Source organism: Chelonia mydas, chromosome 2, assembly GCF_015237465.2.
Source record: "Chelonia mydas isolate rCheMyd1 chromosome 2, rCheMyd1.pri.v2, whole genome shotgun sequence".
Classification (NCBI taxonomy): domain Eukaryota; kingdom Metazoa; phylum Chordata; order Testudines; family Cheloniidae; genus Chelonia; species Chelonia mydas.
Genome location: NC_057850.1, coordinates 84,089,388 through 84,103,620, shown reverse-complemented (window position 1 = coordinate 84,103,620; position 14,233 = coordinate 84,089,388). Strand labels below are relative to the sequence as shown.

The 14,233-nt window shown below is 42.5% G+C and overlaps 1 long non-coding RNA gene across 1 annotated transcript; it reads right to left on the bottom strand.

The window, feature by feature from the left end:
- Positions 1-256: 256 nt before the first annotated feature.
- LOC122464489 lies at positions 257-13,010 on the bottom strand. The gene is made up of 4 exons (XR_006288574.1): positions 11,513-13,010; positions 10,897-10,898; positions 10,446-10,451; positions 257-307 (listed from the first exon to the last, which is right to left on the bottom strand). It is a non-coding gene; the product is annotated as an uncharacterized LOC122464489 (long non-coding RNA).
- Between the last annotated feature and the right edge of the window lie 1,223 nt (positions 13,011-14,233).

Genomic DNA, 14,233 nt, shown 5'->3' with positions numbered 1-14,233 from the left:
GGCATTGGGATCTCAACCCAGAATTCCAATGGGCAGCAGAGATTGAAGGAACTGTGGAATAGCCACCCACAGTGCAACACTCCGGAAGTCGACGCTAGCCTCAGTACTGTGGAAGCACTCCGCCGAGTTAATGCACTTAATGCACTTAGAGCATTTTGAGTGGGGGCACACACAATCAACTATTTAAAAACTATTTCTAAAAAACCGACTTCTATAAATTTGACCTAATTTCATAGTATAGACATACCCTAAGTTAATTGTATCCAGTTTGCAAATTAATTCCAATTCAGCAGTCTCTCGTTGGAGTCTGTTTTTGAAGTTTTTTTTTTTAAATATTGCCACTTTTAGATCTGTAATCGAGTGACCAGAGAGATTGAAGTGTTCTCCGACTGGTTTTTGAATGTTATAATTCTTGACGTCTGAAGTGTGTCCATTTATTCTTTTACGTAGAGACTGTCCAGTTTGACCAATGTACATGGCAGAGGGGCATTGCTGGCACATGATGGCATATATCACATTGGTAGATGTGCAGGTGAACGAGCCTCTGATATTGTGGCTGATGTGATTAGGCCCTATGATGATGTCCCCTGAATAGATACGTGGACACAGTTGGCAACGGGCTTTGTTGCAAGGATAGGTTCCTGTGTTAGTGGTTTTGTTGTGTGGTGTGTGGTTGCTGGTGAGTATTTGCTTCAGGTTGGGGGACTGGCCTGTCTCCCAAGATCTCTGAGAGTGATGGGTCATCCTTCAGGATAGATTGTAGATCCTTGATGATGCATTGGAAAGGTTTTAGTTGGGGGCTGAAGGTGATGGCTAGTGGCGTTCTGTTATTTTCTTTGTTGGGCCTGTCCTGTAGTAGGTAACTTCTGGGTACTCTTCTGGCTCTGTCAATCTGTTTCTTCACTACCAATGTGCCATCATGTGCCAGCAATGCCCCTCTGCCATGTACATTGGTCAAACTGGACAGTCTCTATGTAAAAGAATAAATGGACACAAATCAGATGTCAAGAATTATAACATTCAAAAACCAGTTGGAGAACACTTCAATCTCTCTGGTCACTCGATTACAGACCTAAAAGTGGCAATACTTCAACAAAATCTTCAAAAACAGACTCCAACGAGAGACTGCTGAATTGGAATTAATTTGCAAACTGGATACAATTAACTTAGGCTTGAATAGAGACTGGGAGTGGATGGGTCATTACAGAAAGTAAAACTATTTCCCCATGTTTATTCCCCCCATTCCCCCTCCCCCCCCCCCCCGTTCCTCAGATGTTCTTGTCAACTGCTGGAAATGGCCCACCTTGATTATCACTACAAAAGATTCCCTGCCCCCCGCCCCCCGCTCTCCTGCTGGTAATAGCTCACCTTACTTGATCACTCTTGTTACAGTGTGTATGGTAACACCCACTGTTTCATGTTCTCTATGTATATAAATCTCCCCACTGTATTTTCCACTGAATGCATCCGATGAAGTGAGCTGTAGCTCATGAAAGCTTATGCTCAAATAAATTTGTTAGTCTCTAAGGTGCCACAAGTACTCCTTTTCTTTTAGTAACACATCAGAAGCCCCCCATCAGCTTCCCCACCCCCCGCTCTCAGCGCCTCCCACCCACCGGCAGCGCTGCCAATCCGTGTCTCCCCCTCCCTCCCTGCACCTCTCAATCAGCTGTTTTGTGAAGTGGAGGAGGCTCTGGGGGGGATGGAGGAGGAGCGAGGGCACGGCAGGCTCAGGGGAGTGGGTAGGAAGGGATGGAGTGGGGCAAGGCCTGTGGCAGAGCCAGTGGTTGAGCAGTGAGCACCCCACAGGACATTGGAAAGTTGGTGCCTGTAGCTCCAGCCCCAGAGTCGGTGCCTATACAAGGAGCCTCATATTAACTTCTGAAGAGACGCATGTAGCTCTGGAGCCACAAGTTAGCCACCCCTGCTATATACCTTCAGAGAGAGGAAATCATGCTTTGCATCAGTTGTTGCAGGAAACAACTGTAGCACTCAAAAGTATGCTAGGTGCTCCATAGAACAAATAAAAAGACACAGAGCCTTATTCTGTGCGGACTTTTATAGCACACCTTAACCCGGTGTGATTCTTGATTCCTCACTAATTTTTGCGGTTCAAGAGTCTGCTACTGGATCTTGATTCCTAGCTAAGGGCCCTTGTCCGTTAGTGTAAACCATGTGGATTCAAGTGTTTAGATTCAGTGGTCTTGGGTTCAGTACCTGCAGGTGACTCCACCAGGGGTATTGACATCTTTACACCTTGGTTAGCCATTTATACCTGTGGGTATGAAACTATCCAATAAGAATTAAAGTACTTTGTATTTGCCTGCACAGGTGTAAATGAGAGTATAAGGCAATGAAGACTCTGGCCCACTCTTCCTGCCATAAAGACCTTACAGTTTAATTTCAGACATGGACTACTGTGCAGTTTACAAAGAATTGGGAAAAGAGGATGAGGGCTGTAGCAATATAGTAACATGATTTCTCGGTCATGGAATGTGCTCACTTTGGAGGCAATATCTTCTGCATGAATGTCACAGACTAGAAGCTGCTTTCACTTGTTTTTTAAACAAAATAATTAGCTTGTGGTAAATGGCACTTGTTTACATTTTGGCATGTTCAATTAGATTCAGGCCATGGGAAAACCATTGTGCAATGTCGAAAGTGCACACATTTTGTAACTAAAAATAAGGATTTCACACATAGACATTGCAAGATTCCTCACTATGGTTTGCTAGCCACAAATCTACCTTGAAGCAGAACTAAACTGGCTCACGCTCCTTACTCCTACCCTTAACACATACAATATCCAAGAAATCTGCCCTAAACCTAATCAAACTACTCGACTAAGAAGGCATCAAGTAAATGTTTGACCAAGGAGTAATTAAACTCTTCCATTAACTATGTACTGAAAAATCTGTCTTGAAACTGAATTGCAAATGGACTAAAACCTGACAACTCGTCTCATAGGATATATGGTATGTGTGCTGTGTAAATCAAAAATATATCTGACCTTGTGCATAAGGATATATCTGACCCTGTGTTCATAGTGATAAACCAGCCATAAAAAAGGGCCAGCCTCTTTATACAGTGCATTCACTTCATGATTTGCACAACCTGCAAATACAAAAGGGAACTCAGCATAGAAGAAATAATTCTTAATACTTTATATTTTCAGAGTGTTAAAAAATATTAACTGATTTATCAAATGCAAAAGTACCCCTCCAATAAAGCAATCGGAACCGCTCAAGAGTCAAGAAATACCAAAGTTAAGGTTGAATGTGTAATCTGTAATGTGTATGTTGTAATATCCTCTTTAGTTAGGACAAAGAGTCCCAGCATGTGGAGCATCAAACCTCACTTTTACCCTGGGAACTGCTGCTCCTACTCATTGCCATCCCTTCCTCCCTTCCCATCGGTGATGCTATTCAGTGCTGCTCCCTACAGTCTCTATGACAACTGGCATGGAGTGAAGGAAGAGCATGAGGGAATGTGCAACTGGAATGGGCAAGGAGGCAATGGGGAGCCCAGAACTGGGGTGCAGGGAAACAGCACCGAAACAGTGAAGAGAGAGCAGAGGGATGCCAACACTGGAGGTGGGGAGACACAGAAGAGAGAAGATCACTGGGGAAAGAGGTATTTAGGATTGAAAGGGAAGCAAGGACTGGATGTAGACAAAGAGAACTGAGAGTGAAAGAGCAAGAAAGAAGGAGACAAACAATGGGTGTGCAAGAGAAAAGAAGAGTAAAAATGGAAAGCAAAACCAAAATCAACGAGTTTAAGAAAAACCCCAGGAGGACAGGGCAAAGAACAGACAGAGAAAAAAGACACAAGAATATGCAAACAACAGCTAGATATGGCAACTTTGCTAGGAAATGTTCCAAAGGGGTGAGCTGGTAATCAAAAATGAACCACTGGGAATGGAACCAATGGGAACCATTAAGAATACAAAATACAATATAATGTATACTGTCCCACAATCTTAGATACATGTACAACCTTGTGTATCTGTGGCACAACGAGTACATCAACCTTTGCTAAGAAAATTACTTACTTAAGCAATGTTAGTGCAGTATAGTAATTTAGGACCAAAGGATTCTGGCTACACTGTAGACACAGTAGGGTACACAGACCTTTAATAATACACAGCCTAAGGATCCTCCAATCCCGTTGAATTTTGGGAATCCACAGGGGCATTTTCACTCTGCTCCGCTCTTAAGCCTCCCCCTTCTTCCTGGTAGAACAGCTCAACCAAGGGCTGTGCCCATATTGCAGCCCAGCCCTCCCAGTGTGTCTTCATGCTATCCTCTTCTCTGAGGATTCTAGAAACTACAGAGGGGAGCTAATGCTGCAAGAAACATCATTAACTCCCACGCAGATTTCAACTGGGAAATCTGCCAGGTTGCTAGGGGAGCATGCTGCACAAAGCATCTGCTCCCTGACTCCATCCCCCTCTGCCCTAGTAAATTCACTTTCCTCCCATGGAGGTCCAAATGCAGTTTGCCAAGGGAGAGCATGCTGAACAAGTTCTGCTACCCCCGCCCCCTTAATTAACTTTGGGCCCCTTGTGTTTATTTTCTTATTCTTTTGCTTATTCAGCACAGTAGAGAGAAGCATCTGATCCAAGAAAACTGCTGTAAATGCAAAAACCTACAGTATGTTTCTGCCACACTAAAGGTACTCATTTAAATGCACACTGGTCAGACTATGAAAAGATTAAGATTTGCATAATAAAATTAACTTACAGTGACATTGTTATATTACATTTTTATTAGGTTGACTATTAAATATTTACTTTAACATATAGTGGGCTAAATTCTGTCCTCAGATATGCAGCTGCAACTTCTATTAATTTTTAATAGGATATGCAAGTACAATTTACATTAATTTCTATGGGCGTTGTGTGCGCATATAGAATGTGTCACTATATGCTCCTATTACTGTTACACTCTTCTGCTCTATTACATATAAGGAAACACACACATACACAGAGGTACAGAGAAAACAACCAAATTGTTAACATTTTGTATACGATATGTAAAATAGTCTCTTATACTTAGGTTTAAAATAGTTAACAATTGCTTTAAAATTGTTAAGTGCTTTTATTATATTATTTATTATAGCAAGGTAGACTTCTCTGACCTTATGAACAAATTCAGATTATTAGGTCCTGTAGGTGTAGATATGTTTTTAACTGGATTAACTGTTTATGTCCATTTGGGTAGGAGATTTATGAGTACAGATTGGGTGATGTCTCTGAGGCTTTGTGGATTCATGTCTTATTTCAGTTTGTAGTATGCAGTCTGAATTTCCAAGTACATTTTTTCAGAGGTAACAGTACTATTATCCATTGCAGAGTGCCATTGGTATAGACTGCCTGAACACTTCTCTTCCTGTTGGTTGGTACCTACTGTTTCCTTGACAGTTGGAATCACTTCTAAAAGTTCTGAGGGGCCTGATTCTTCTCTCACACTGGTGTAAATTATGAGTGAGTCCATTGAAATCAATGGAATTATGTCAGCGTAAATCAGGAGTGAATGAAAATCAGACCCTGAAAGTCCACTAGAAGGGAGTTGATCACTTGGATGGAGAGTCTCTACAGATTTATGTTTCCTGTCATATAGACCTTATGCCCTTGTACATACAGGTCAGATACTTCCATGGTGATTGACACCAGCTGGGTCAGAAATTTCATTGCCATGACACTGATTTACACCAGTTGAGGATTTTGTCTGGTATCTTAATATAGTCCTGGTCACCAGAAATAAATATTACTATGTACAGTTGAAAAGCCACCTTAAGCCGAAAAACTAAGCCAGCCATTGATTAAACTTGGGATAGAATGTCTTCTCCAATCCCTTCACCAATATCTTTTGAAGGATGAAGATCCTTACATGGTGATATTGATAAGCTGTCATCATTTCCAAGGTCTAATGACTTCCATTATTCAATATTATAAATATAAGTAAGATCAATGCCCAGTGTTGCATCCTTAGTGGGGTGAGTGCAGATACTGCTGACAAAGAACCTTAAATGACCATCAAGGTGTTGTGGTCAGTAACTAAGGTACATTTTCAGCTATACAGTTATGAAATTTTCATACACCAAAAATTATGGACGGTGACTTTTTCTGTGTACATGATCCTTCTAGTTCGAGTCAAGGCCAATTAGTCTCTGCTTGTTATCTTCCTCATAAGCAATACCACAGTGCCTTTTCCATATGCATTGCAAGCTACATAAGATTGTGTGTCTTAATGCACAAATACATTTCTATTGAATAGGTGCTGTTTTCACTTAGAAATCATAGAATATCAGGGTTGGAAGGGACCTCAGGAGGTCATCTAGTCCAACCCTCTGCTAAAACCAGGACCAATCCCCAATTTTTGCCCCAGATCCCTAATGGCCCCCTCAAGGATTGAACTCACAACCCTGGGTTTAGCAGGCCAATGCTCAAACCCCCCATAATATTAAAAGTAGTATTATTTGATCATCCCCAAAATTTGTCACTCTTCAGCAAATCATGTAATGGTGAAACTAATCGATTTTAAATGTATCCTTTCCCCATGGCAACAACATTTTTTACTTCTGTCCTTTTTTCTTCATTTTAGTTTATTTATTTAGTTCATTTAGTTCATTGGATCACTGTAGGAATATTTTATACATTTGGGTTCCTGCAAAAACATTTGGTTTTGCTGTGCCACACTACATTTGCCCTATTTGTTGGCCATCTCTATTGCTTAATCATATTTCACAAGTTAACTGGAAAGTAAAATCCTTGAGTCCTAAGCTCACAATTTGCAAATCATTAAAGACTGAATACAGTCAGAACTTTTTCTTCCAGTTTCAACAGGGAAATAAGAAAAGGAGTACTTGTGGCACCTTAGCGACTAACCAATTTATTTCAGCATAAGCTTTCATGAGCTACAGCTCACTTCATCGGATGCATACTGTGGAAAATACAGAAGATGTTCTTATACATACAAACCATGAAAAAATGGGTTTTTACCACTACAAAAGGTTTTCTCTCCCCCCACCCCACTCTCCTGCTGGTAATAGCTTATCTAAAGTGATCACTCTCCTTACAATGTGTATGATAATCAAGTTGGGCCATTTCCAGCACAAATCCAGGTTTCCCCCCCCCCACACACACACACAAACCCACTCTCCTGCTGTTAATAGCTTATCTAAAGTGACCACTCTCCTTACAATGTGTATGATAATCAAGGTGGGCCATTTCCAGCACAAATCCAGGGTTTAACAAGAACGTCTGAGGAGTAGTGGGGTAGGAAAAAACAAGGGGAAATAGGTTACCTTGCATAATGACTTAGCCACTCCCAGTCTCTATTCAAGCCTAAGTTAATTGTATCCAATTTGCAAATGAATTCCAATTCAACAGTCTCTCGCTGGAGTCTGGTTTTGAAGTTTTTCTGTTGTAATATCGCAACTTTCATGTCTGTAATCGCGTGACCAGAGAGATTGAAGTGTTCTCCGACTGGTTTATGAATGTTATAATTCTTGACATCTGATTTGTGTCCATTTATTCTTTTACGTAGAGACTGTCCAGTTTGACCAATGTACATGGCAGAGGGGCGTTGCTGGCACATGATGGCATATATCACATTGGTGGATGTGCGGGTGAACGAGCCTCTGATAGTGTGGCTGATGTTATTAGGCCCTGTGATGGTGTCCCCTGAATAGATATGTGGGCACAGTTGGCAACAAGCTTTGTTGCAAGGATAGGTTCCTGGGTTAGTGGTTCTGTTGTGTGGTATGTGGTTGCTGGTGAGTATTCTCTTCAGGTTGGGGGGGTGTCTGTAGGCAAGGACTGGCCTGTCTCCCAAGATTTGTGAGAGTGTTGGGTCATCCTTCAGGATAGGTTGTAGATCCTTAATAATGCGTTGGAGGGGTTTTAGTTGGGGACTGAAGGTGATGGCTAGTGGCGTTCTGTTATTTTCTTTGTTAGGCCTGTCCTGTAATAGGTGACTTCTGGGAACTCCTCTGGCTCTATCAATCTGTTTCTTCACTTCCACAGGTGGGTATTGTAGTTGTAAGAATGCTTGATAGAGATCTTGTAGGTGTTTGTCTCTGTCTGAGGGGTTGGAGCAAATGCGGTTGTATCGCAGAGCTTGGCTGTAGACAATGGATCGTGTGGTGTGGTCAGGGTGAAAGCTGGAGGCATGTAGGTAGGAATAGCGGTCAGTAGGTTTCCGGTATAGGGTGGTGTTTATGTGAGCATCGTTTATTAGCACTGTAGTGTCCAGGAAGTGGATCTCTTGTGTGGACTGGACCAGGCTGAGGTTGATGGTGGGATGGAAATTGTTGAAATCATGGTGGAATTCCTCAAGGGCTTCTTTTCCATGGGTCCAGATGATGAAGATGTCATCAATATAGCGCAAGTAGAGTAGGGGCGTTAGGGGACAAGAGCTGAGGAAGCGTTGTTCTAAGTCAGCCATAAAAATGTTGGTATACTGTGGGGCAATGCAGGTACCCATAGCAGTGCTGCTGATCTGAAGGTATACATTGTCCCCAAATGTAAAATAGTTATGGGTAAGGACAAAGTCACAAAGTTCAGCCACCAGGTTAGCCGTGACATTATCGGGGATAGTGTTCTTGACAGCTTGTAGTCCATCTTTGTGTGGAATGTTGATGTAGAGGGCTTCTACATCCATAGTGGCCAGGATGGTGTTATCAGGAAGATCACCGATGGATTGTAGTTTCCTCAGGAAGTCAGTGGTGTCTCGAAGGTAGCTGGGAGTGCTGGTAGCGTAGGGCCTGAGGAGGGAGTCTACATAGCCAGACAATCCTGCAGTCAGGGTGCCAATGCCTGAGATGATGGGGCGCCCAGGTTTCCAGGTTTATGGATCTTGGGTAGTAGATAGAATATCTCAGGTCGAGGTTCCAGGGGTGTGTCTGTACGGATTTGATTTTGTGCTTTTTCAGGGAGTTTCTTGAGCAAATGCTGTAGTTTCTTTTGGTAACTCTCAGTGGGATCAGAGGGTAATGGCTTGTAGAAAGTGGTGTTGGAGAGCTGCCGAGCAGCCTCTTGTTCATATTTCGAACTATTCATGATGACAACAGCACCTCCTTTGTCAGCCTTTTTGATTATGATGTCAGAGTTGTTTCTGAGGCTGTGGATTGCATTGTGTAAGCTATTACCAACAGGAGAGTGGGTTTGTGTGTGTGGAAAAAAGGGGGGGGGGAGAAATCCTGGATTTGTGCTGGAAATGGCCCACCTTGATTATCATACACATTGTAAGGAGAGTGATCACTTTAGATAAGCTATTACCAGCAGGAGAGTGGGGTGGGGGGAGAGAAAACCTTTTGTAGTGGTAAACACCCATTTTTTCATGGTTTGTATGTATAAGAACATCTTCTGTATTTTCCACAGTATGCATCCGATGAAGTGAGCTGTAGCTCACGAAAGCTTATGCTCAAATAAATTGGTTAGTCTCTAAGGTGCCACAAGTACTCCTTTTCTTTTTGCGAATACAGACTAACATGGCTGTTACTCTGAAACAGGGAAATAAGTAAGTCTCCCACCAACAATTTAAGCTAAGATGTTTATTAATTCCCATGTAATTTGTTTCATTATGTGGTGCTGCTAAATTTAAGTAACCAAAAACCTTCGGTCCTGTTACGTTTAGGCACGTACTTGTTTTTATTCAGCCACATCATTAACAATCACACAGTGCTCTAGCATCACCAGGTAGAAATCAGCAAGTCTGTCTCTGTTTGCTCTGTCATGGGGTTGGGAGTGCATTCCAGACCAGTAAGAGCTTGTGTCACCTATCAAGCATTCTTACAACTACAATACCCACCTGCGGAAGTGAAGAAACAGATTGATAGAGCCAGAAGAGTTCCCAGAAGTCACCTACTACAGGACAGGCCTAACAAAGAAAATAACAGAACGCCACTAGCCGTCACCTTCAGCCCCCAACTAAAACCCCTCCAACGCATTATCAAGGATCTACAACCTATCCTGAAGGATGACCCAACACTCTCACAAATCTTGGGAGACAGGCCAGTCCTTGCCTACAGACAGCCCCTGAACCTGAAGTGAATACTCACCAGCAACCACATACCACACAACAGAACCACTAACCCAGGAACCTATCCTTGCAACAAAGCTCGTTGCCAACTGTGCCCACATATCTATTCAGGGGACACCATCACAGGGCCTAATAACATCAGCCACACTATCAAAGGCTCGTTCACCTGCACATCCACCAATGTGATATATGCCATCATGTGCCAGCAACGCCCCTCTGCCATGTACATTGGTCAAACTGGACAGTCTCTACGTAAAAGAATAAATGGAAACAAATCAAATGTCAAGAATTATAACATTCACAAACCAGTCGGAGAACACTTCAATCTCTCTGGTCACTCGATTTCTGATCTCAAAGTGACTATCCTTCAACAAAAAGACTTCGAAAACAGACTCCAACGAGAGACTGCTGAATTGGAATTAATTTGCAAATTGGATACAATTAACTTAGGCTTGAATAGATACTGGGAATGGCTGATTCATTATAAAAAGTAACCTATTTCCCCTTGTTTATTATTTCCCCCCCACACACACACACACACTGTTCCTCAGACGTTCTTGTTAAACCCTGGATTTGTGCTGGAAATGGCCCACCTTGATTATCACACACCTTGTAAGGAGAGTGATCACTTTAGATAAGCTATTACCAACAGGAGAGTGAGTTTGGGGGGGGTGGGGGGGTGAGAAAACCTGAATTTGTGCTGAAAATGGCCCACCTTGATTATCATACACATTGTAAGGAGAGTGATCACTTTAGATAAGCTATTACCAGCAGGAGAGTAGGGTGGGGGGAGAGAAAACCTTTTGTAGTGATAAACACACATTTTTTCACGGTTTGTGTGTATAAGAACATCTTCTGTATTTTCCACAGTATGCATCCGATGAAGTGAGCTCTAGCTCACGAAAGCTTATGCTCAAATAAATTGGTTAGTCTCTAAGGTGCCACAAGTACTCCTTTTCTTTTTGTCACCTACTCTGTAACCCTGAGTAGCTCACATTGCAGAGAGCTACAGTAGCAAAGCATTGTGAGGCACCCAAGGTTGCTACTGTAGCTCTCTGCCTAGGATGCTAACAGTCAGCAACAAACATGCAGGTCACATCCTGAGAGTCTGTGTGCTATGCAGTCATCCTTGGTTCAGCAACTCTGATTCTAGCAACCTGTCTATTGATGGATGCCAAAGACAGCTTCTGTCTTTGCTTATATCTTCTAAAGTTCAATGACTTTGTTCCAAGAGGCAGGATGACCTCATGCTTTTTTTCCCCTTTCTATGAATTTCCCATCCCTCCTGTATGTAAATAGGGCTTCTGTTGTTTCACCATATTTAATTTACCTGGGAGACAGGTAAATAGCTGCCTTCTCTCCTGTCTGAGAGGGAACTTGTTTCTCCCTGTTTGGTGACAGACTTGAAAACACATCATTATTAAGTATCTATATTTCCTTATATAATATTAATACATAAATTTCACGATATTAATCATTAGTGTGACATTAGTTTTCAGAAAAGACCTCACTCTATACACTTTTATAATACAGCAATATTATACAGAATCAGTTGATTCTATTGCTTATCACTTGAGATTCAACACCCCGTCTTTATAGACCAGTAAACCTTTGAAATGTAGTCTTTGGAAAGTAAAACCCAGATCAAGATCTCTCTCCTGCTGGGTGTAGATGCCAGGCTGTCTCACCCCCCACTTGTTAGCTTAGCTTACCTAATATGTAAAAATGGACCTTGATTGTCTTTGCCTCATGAGCTGGTCAGAGAAGCAAACACATTCCTTTGTCTAGGGCAGACCTAATTTCACCTCAGTTCACTAACTTCCCGACATGCCTGGTTTAAATACAGTTTAATCATTTTTCAGCAGAAATCCATAACTTTTAATACACACCACGCAAATATATCCCGCAAGGATATTAACGAACAATGAATTATTAGTTTTCAAATGATACCTCACAACAAATATTTTGTACAGATTATTATGACAGTGTGTAGGGTATGAGTATGAGGTGCTCAGGGTCACACCCACATCATTGCCAACTTTTGTATCACATTGTACAGTCAGAATTTTGTGTATAAGAAAACATTAAGCTTAAGGTTTTATATTAACAATGAACCATACTTTATTTTTCATTCCTCATTCACACAAATGGTACATCTACACAGCAAAAAGTGCAACAAAAACCACAGGAACTAGTCCTAGAGCCTGTGTCAACTAACATGGGCTTGAGCTGTAGGGTAAAACTAACAGTGCAGACATTTGGGCTTGAGGTGGAGGCTGGCTCAGAGATCTGGTGAGGAAGGGTCTCCAAGTACCAGCTCTGTCTGGAATGTTTACCCTACTATTTTTAGCCACATAGTGTGAACCTGAGTCAGCTGACACAGGCTCTGTGGGGTTGTTTTTTCTTCTTCTTTTTGCTGTGTAGATGTACCCACAGTTTCTGCAAACTATTCTGGGTAGTATGCATGTATTTCCTGTATTAAGTAGTACTACAAGAGTCACCGCTAGAGGCGCATTCAAACACACATTCAACAGCCCTATAACACAAAGGTGAAGAAAAAACAAATTGCAACACCTGCTGTGTCACTGAGAAGTTCTTTAAAGGACTCTCATTATTTGTATTGCAGTAGTAGTATCCAGGAGCCTACAATGGACAGGTCCCCATTATTCAATCCACTTTACAAACCCATCAAAGCTTGCTCCTGCAGTAAAGCATTTAAAATATAAATATAAAACAAAATAACAGGTGGATATAGCAGCTGGAAGGAGCACTAAGAAACAGTGAGACAATATGGGTCAGCAAAATAAGCAGTGGTTTCAGTATACCAACTGCTTATCTGTTGTCAAGGTTATTTTAGGTATGATAGTATAAGCAGAGTCAGGATGAGCTCCACCCTGACATCTTGTGGTAAGGTGTGGCAAGTTGTGGAAAAGAATTTCAGGGGCTGATCTCATTTGCATAGGCACACCCACCCCGCCTAGACTGAGGCCATAGCTGCCCAAATGGTCACTTTGGCTGCTGTGGGATCCTCAGTGTCTCTGTTATTGGGGCAGGAAGAATAAATTGTTATTACCCTGATTATGGGAATCAAAGACAGTGGAACTGTACTTGGCCTTTTGTTATGATGGAGGGACTCGCCATCAACTAACTAGCACTCGCTAGGCAAGGGACAGGGGTTCCAAAACTCTGTGAATTTGAGAAAGGCTGGGGATAGGTATTAATACTTGGTGCTATGGGCCCCCTAGTGAGGGTATTAAATGCTAATTGCACTTCCTTCTCTCTCCACTGTGGAATATCAGAGCTAATTTTGATTCCATTAGGAGTCTAATTACAGGCTGCTGAGCTGAATTCACTTTGGGCTAATGGCGCACCAGCACTGAGGCTCCCCTACTACAAGCTGAAATCACAAAAGAGCCAAACTTACAAAGAACTGAAATCACTGAATGTTGTGTTAAGTAGTGGGGGAGCCTGCAGATATATGGTGGCGCAGTTTGTGGGACAGCAAGCAGAGCAGCTTGTGGAGCAGAGCAGTTCGTTGGATGCCTAGAGCAGCTCATGGGGCAGCTGGCAGAGTGGAGCCCCATGGAGAGGTGGGGTCATCAGCTTTGGATCATGTAAGGTGCCCCTTAATGCGCCAGTCTCCACCCCAGTCTCCACCCAGGTTGGGAGGTAAAACTCTGCAGATAAACTTTCAAACTCTGGGGCTGCTCCTGACCAGGGACAGAGACTTTTGGGTCATTGGACTTTTGGGACTTTGGGTGATTTGGGGTTGCTGGACTCAAGAACCAAAGGGAAAGGACATGCCCCAATTTGCTTGGGGGGGGGGGGGGGGTTGCTCATGGGTTGTGTTATGAATCCTGTTAGTGTGTTTCCCCAACATAATACCACATTGTTTCTCTGTTATTAAAAGGCTTTTTGCTACACCCAGACTATGTGCTTGCAAGAGGGGAAGTATTGCCTCTTGGAGGTGCCCAGCAGGGGTGGTATATATTTGTCCCAGGTCACTGGGTGGGGGCTCAAGCCGGTTTTGCATTGTGTTATTGGAATGGAACCCCTAGATACTGAACCTGGCCCTTGTTGCTGCCAACTCTGACAGGCAGAAGGGTTACAATAGCAAAGAAGTTTTAAGGGGGAATTTGAAGGAAGAAAATGAGATGTCTTTGTAGATGTTTATGAGATGCTCCCTT